We start from the raw sequence: 7,459 nt of genomic DNA, 5'->3' as shown, positions 1-7,459 counted from the left end.
ACCTCAAAACCTTGATTTGTTAAACAAATGGACTATTCCTAAAGTCCCTATTAGAACAATCTATGATTATGGATGGTTTGATAAACTCTCTTCTAAACAACTTATTAAAACAACTGAGCAATCTTTAGCTTTAAGTTCGTCTGAACAGACTATTCGTTTGTTAAACAAACATGATGTAGATATTCATAAACACCAGTATAATTATTTGCATATTGGTATGGTTCAAATTGCTTTTAAGCCTTTAACCCTTAAAGGGTTACCAGAGACATTTTTGGCTGCTCTCAGAGATGCCAGAAATTTAAATTTTAGACAGTCTCTGATGGGTTCTATTGAATCTACTGTCGCCTATGGCCCAGTATATTTTAGAGAGAGAGAGAGAGAGTTCTAGAGAGAGGGAGTCTTCACTTCTGTATCATGTAAGTCTTCTTCAGATAATATCCTTTCTGCTTCAATGGGCTGAGAATCTTCAGCAATATCATCGTTGCTTGTTTCACTTTGCATTGACGTATCTGACTTTTCATATTGATTAATGGAAGACAGTAAATTTCTTTTAACCTCTTCCAAGTAACTGTTAATCATCTCTGTTTTATCTCCTTCTTGAAAGGAGATCCTTCTGGCAATATGCCTCACTGAACTGTCATCAATTACCTCTTTCTGAGGTTTACTGGAATATTCTTGGATCTTCATCTCGATTGAATCCAAGAGCTCTTGACCATATAAGGTCTTTGTTTTGGGATCCTTCTTCATTAACTTGTCCCAAAAATTGTTGTAAAAAGTCCTATATAAGCAGGGGACTTGTTCTTCAGTGAATCCGACTTCTGGATTCCATTTGTGTATCCAAGGGATAGAAAATTCCAGAAAGAAATATATTTGGTTAATTTTTTCTGGGTAGCAGATATGATCTGCGTGGTATAAATCGTTAATAAAAGGAGAAATTTTTATCCATTCTTTGTATAACATGAGAAATGGATCTGGTAAAATCTTTATTGTTGGACCGTGGTATGACCACCAGTTTAGAAACCAATTAGGAACAGTTGTTGCAAATATCTTTGCACATACTTTTATAAACCAAGTATGTTTGTGTCTATCATTATTGTAGTATAATACTTTATCAAAAGCTTGGATATAATCCCAATAAGTAAAATTCATTTTATTTTTGTTAAGGCTTATCTGCCTTTCCTTCATTGTGGATATACCCCAGTCTTCAACAGATATAATCTGTTTAATTATAATCTTCGAGAAGTTATAAACGTTCTCGTCTGTGCTATACCCAGAAAAGTGCTGAAAATCTGCACTTCCAGTACTGGTCAGTATCATTTCATAGTAGGAACGGGTTTTGTATGACTCACCCGGATAATATAACCCATTTATCAAATACCTTTGGAATATCTTCCATGGTTCTTCTTTTCTCTGAATGTCAGAATTTTCTAAGAGAAATATCATTTCTCTTTTTGGCACTTTCTCGTATGACTTGATATCATCATTGTCATCTTTAGTAATGGAAGCAAAAGTATTACTTTGCTTAACAGAAGTATCTTTCTGTTTTTGAGCAGTCAAATATGCCTGCAAATGTGCGTATAACGGACTATCTTCTGGAATATCTTCCAGATGGACGGATGGTCCAATCGATGATTCTTCTCTGAGAGATATCCTCTCATTGACTAAACTCCTTCTTCCCATTTGTATAACTGGGGAGTTTGATGAGGATCCGTATGACGATCCCGAAGGTGATGACCTTCCTTTGGACTGTGGGGATGATCTTCCCCAACCTCTACCTCTTCCCCTACCCCAGGGGGTTCCATCCTGTAAATATTCACGAGATAAGAAATCTGGCAGAGAATTATCAATTCCCTTTTTATATTGTATTTCAAAATCAAAAGGGGCTAATTGAGCTTGCCATCTTGCAAATATCATTTTTGAGGCATCATGTTTAAAATCTTTATTAAACATATATTTAACAGATTGTGCGTCAGTTTTTATCAAAAACTTTTGATTGTATAAGTCGTCCTGAAATTTTAAAACACATTTTACTATGGTTAACATTTCATGTGCCACAGTAGCGTATTTTTTCTGGGCTTCAGACCATTTACCAGAATAAAATCTAATCAGATATTCATGTTTATCATTGGGATTTATCTGTTTTAATATCCCTCCATAACCAATATTAGACGCATCAGTCTCTATAATTTTTTGCCATGTAGGATTAGCAAGGGTTAAGCAAGGTAAAGATTTAACACGTTGTTTAATATTTTTTACCAAAGTAGTGTGACTATCAGTCCAAGGGCTTTTATAATTCTTTTTTAACCTATCATATAAGGGGGCTAAATCACGTGACAGATCTTTATAAAAAGGTGAAATATAATTTAAACTTCCCAAAAATCTTTGTAACTGAGTTCTATCAGTAATAACATCGGGAAATTTTGAGGCAAAATCAATCGATCGTTGAATAGGAGTAATCTTCCCCTGACAAATATAATGTCCTAGGAATCTAATGTTAGTTTGAAATAAGCTCATTTTTTGTTTTGAGATTACCAAACCATTTTGTATAACAATTCTTTTGAAAATATCTAAATGCTTAATATGCATTTCAAGTGTTTTGGAAAATACCAAAATGTCATCGATATATACAATGACGAAGTCTAGATAAGGGTTGAAAATATCATTCATAATTTTTTGGAATTCTGAAGGGGCATTTTTAAACCAAAAGGCATAACATTCCATTCATATTGCCCAAATGGAACATTAAAAGCAGTTCTATAAGTATGCTCTTTAAATATTTGAATCTGCCAATAACCAGATTTTAAATCAAATTTTGAAAATATATTGGCGTCATATAATCTAGACAATAAATCTCTTTTATTAGGAATAGGATACCTAACCCATTTTAAATATTTATTCAAGGGCTTATAATTAATGACTAATCTAGGAACACCACGTTCCTTTTCAGCTGCGTTATTAACATAAAAAGCTGTACAAGACCAAGGAGATTTTGAGGGTTTTATCAAACCCTTTGATAGCAGACTATCAATCTCTTTTTTGCAAAATTCCACCAATTCTGCATTCATCTGACAAGGTCGAGATTTAGTAGGAATATCATCCTCAGTGAAATTATCTTCATATGGAAGAGTAACAATATGCTTTTTTCGATTCCAAAAGGCACTAGGATGCTCAGCACAAATATCAATAGCAATCTGCTCGGAAATCAATTTGATTTTTTCCTGTACTTTAGTAGAATTCAGAGTATCAAATATATTCATACTAAACATTTCTAATTGTAAAGAATCAACATGTTTTTGTTTCATATCAATTAAAGCATTAATATCTCTAGTTACTGGATCTGTAACAAAAGTATAACTTATCTCTTTATCCTTATAAGTAGCAGTAAAACCTTTCGAGTCTATGCTAGTAAAAGGATAAACGGCGTTAATAAACGGTGTTCCAAGTATAATTGGAGGGTATAACTGGTTTTTTACCAAGAAAAAGAAGTGAGGAATACAGACTTTATTCTGACAAATACCCGTATTAGGAAGTTTATACTTTATATCTAAAGCATGTCCGGATGCAGATCTAACCATATGAGTAGTTTTTTGAAAATATTTCGTAGGTACTAAACCTTCTTGGATGCAGCTAACATCTGCTCCACTATCAATCATGGCAATGTTTGTAATTGAGAAACTATTATCAATGAGAATAGTACATTTGATGTACCATTTATGAGCAGTAATAATTTGCATCATTCCTAGAAACATATCATGTTTAGGATTAATAGGTTTTTCTTCAATATCATTTTCAAAAATACCTTTGTTTTTATCATTAGATTTCTCAGCTGGAGAATTGATTTTCTCAATCTGAGTAATCCTATGATCACAAATCATTTGATTTTGTTTAAGAGATTTGATCTCTCGTTTTAAGTTTTCAACTTCAATTTTTAAATCATCGAAAGAAGAATCTCTTGCTGGAGATGCATTTTTGTTTAACAAACGGTTATTAACCTCTAGTAAGGAATAAGGCGGGGAATATTCAAATTCTTTTTCAAAAGGTTTTGCAAAACCAGAACTTGAATTAGAACTTGAACTAGCAGCCAAATTAATAATTTTTTCACGAAGTTTTTCATCATTAACTTCTTTTAAAAGTTCTATTACATTATCAGAAGTAATAGTTTTCATGTTTAGGTCTTGAAACTGTGATTGTAATTTATAAAATTCATCATCACAAGTACATGTATCACCTTTGCAAGTTGTACAAGTATTATCAATATTTTTATCACTATCAGATAAATCAAGCAAATCAATTTCAGCTTCGGATTCTGATTCAGAATAATAATCAGATTCCGATCCAGAAGTATATAACAAACTATAAACCTTATCACGTAGTTCATCTTCTAGTCCTAAGGTTTTCAGCTTTTGAAGCTTACAATTTGGAGCTATATGGCCAAATTTACCACACTTATAACACTTAATGTCAGCAAGATCTCGCTTAGACCTATTTTTGGTAAATCTAGTAGACTTGCGATGTGCTTTCTTGGCTTCTCGTTCTTCTTTGGATCTATATCTAGATCTCTTTTTCCTATAAGGACTGTCTTGGTTGGGGTATCTATGATACTTATGTTTCTTTTTCCTATGAGTAGAAGTTTCGGGTAAACCGAACTGGGCGCAAAAGTCCCCTAACTGGTTTCTTTCTTTAAGCTTATCCATCTTAAGTTGTCTGGACAATCTTAATTCATTGCACAGGTTTAATCCTTCCTGTGTGCAAATTCCTATTAATTTACCATAGGTATAGTCTGCATAAGGAATTTCTCCATAACTACCTCTTAAAACCTTTCTAACTCTTTCGGCAAATAAAGAGGGAAGGCCATCTATGAACTTAGCTTTCCAATGTTCAAACTTATTTTCTGGTAGTTCCATCACTCTACTCATAAAGGTGTCTTTATACCACCTAAATTCACTTAAAGTCTTACATCTAAGGCTATTAAGGAGAGTACGAACAGTTTCATTTTGGTTGGTAAATCTACCATTGAAGTGTTCTAATATAGTAAGAATAAGGGTATAAACGGCATCTTCTCTATTTGCCACTAGGGCCATGCCTAAGTTATCAAGTCCTTCGTCAACGGCTTTAGCGTTAATAACCATTGCCCTTTCTTCGACAGACAAATAATTGTCCCACCAGCCACGAAGTTGGCCAGTAAAACCTGCAACAATCATTCTGCAAATATTCCTATCTGTATTTTTTACACTTTTACAGATAGTTGCATACATAAGCATTCTATGTACTAGAATAGTTAACTGCCTATCAGTCAAACCATCAAGATTCCATTCATAAATTTCGGAACCACTGTAAGACGTATTAGTCTGATTCCAATCACGTTCCTCTATTAAAACATCTTGAGGAGTAGGACGATTGTAATAATAAGTCTGCATTCTAGGTTTATCAGCATATCTGCTATCTGCAAACTTATTATTCTTTTTGGGGTAACTTTTGAGTTTATTAAATTCTGACAAAACATCCTTTTTATAGTCAAAAGTAGAATCTAATTTATCAGCAAAATCATTTGATAAATCAATGGGTTTGATATTCAAACCGGATAACTTTTTATCAAGAAGTTCTTCTAAGTCTCCAAAAGATTTAAATTTAAAATCCTGAATATCAGGAGGTCTTTGAATATGAGTAACAACAATCTGAGGTTCTGATTTGCTTCCTGAAGAAGAGGCAATATCAGTCAAAGTCTTTTTCGTATTCATCTCCTTAATCAAGACTGTTAAATCATCAAGTTTTTTATTAAGAAAACTAACGTTTTCACCCAAAACTTTAACATATAAACTCAAATAATTATTTTGAGAAATTAATTTATTAATTTCTGCGATGCTGACTGCAGCAACATCTTCATCAATAAATTTTTGAAATGCAGTAAAAGTAATACCTGTATTATTAGGTAAAACAAAAGATGATTGAGGAGGGTAAATGGCTTTAGTAATATTGCCACTCCCGTCTTTATAAGATCTTTCCAAAACTTTTATAAAAAGTGGTAAATATGTGGTTATAAACCAAGGAACAAAATACATAATTTGATTATGTAAAGCACAAGTTTCATAAAACTCTTGTGAAATATTGTTTAAATCTTCCTTACTATAAGTATCAAAAAACCAAGTTTTAAACTGGTTCCATTTATCAGTAAAAAATTCTTTTTGAATATAACCTCTAGCTTGTGACCCTGGACTAAAATCAATTTGGTGTGGAATCATTAAGAATCATTGGGGTCAAAATCCATTTCGGACGCAGAAGGAATATCCTTATCAGAAATATTATCACTATCCTGAACAATATTTGTTTTGGGGTTAATCTTAACCCTTTCAACAGGTTTATCACCTACTTTAGTAGAAATTGTGTGTAAAGATGCAGCACGATTTCTAGCTGGTCCATAGACTGGTTCAACAGGAGAAATGTGTTGAATATCAGGCAACAGTCTACGACTAGTAAAGGAATGTCTGTTATAACTAGAATTAATAGTAGGCAACATTCTATTATTAGAAAATGACTGTCTACTATAAGTGGAACTATTATCGTCAAACTGAATGCAAATCCTACCATCCGGATTTTGAGTAATATGAGAATACTCAGTATTACTAACAGTATCAGTTATCTGACTGGGGGATATAACCGAATCCAAAGTCCATGTGGTTGGAAAATTAATTTCTTCCCACTTAATAGGTCTTCTCGTGGTGACCTTAGACTTTGCAAAATTCGTTTCCACTAGAATAGTCTGATCAGATGTATCATATAATTTACATCTGGGGTTTAACGTAGATAGTAATTTAAAATATATTCTATACGATAAACATATCAGTTCAGAACCAGGCGCATAATTATAACCATGCGTTTTCACATTTAATGTTAATGCATCAAGTATATTAACATCAGATAAAGCTAATTGCAAATTGGGTTGAGTATTAAAATATACTGGGCCATAGGCGACAGTAGATTCAATAGAACCCATCAGAGACTGTCTAAAATTCAAATTTCTGGCATCTCTGAGAGCAGCCAAAAATGTCTCTGGTAACCCTTTAAGGGTTAAAGGCTTAAAAGCAATTTGAACCATACCAATATGCAAATAATTATACTGGTGTTTATGAATATCTACATCATGTTTGTTTAACAAACGAATAGTCTGTTCAGACGAACTTAAAGCTAAAGATTGCTCAGTTGTTTTAATAAGTTGTTTAGAAGAGAGTTTATCAAACCATCCATAATCATAGATTGTTCTAATAGGGACTTTAGGAATAGTCCATTTGTTTAACAAATCAAGGTTTTGAGGTATATCTACCTCTTCCAATCTAGTATTTTTCATACTAGTTTCTCCTAAATCCATATTTCAGAAACATATCTATGTCGAATATTTCATATCTATCTTATATATACCATGAAAGTACCTAGGCTCTGATACCATTTAACAGGATCAAGTGGC

Source organism: Nicotiana tabacum, chromosome 17 (genome assembly GCF_000715075.1).
Source record: "Nicotiana tabacum cultivar K326 chromosome 17, ASM71507v2, whole genome shotgun sequence".
Lineage (NCBI taxonomy): Eukaryota > Viridiplantae > Streptophyta > Magnoliopsida > Solanales > Solanaceae > Nicotiana > Nicotiana tabacum.
Note: the sequence above shows the minus strand (reverse complement) of the source record.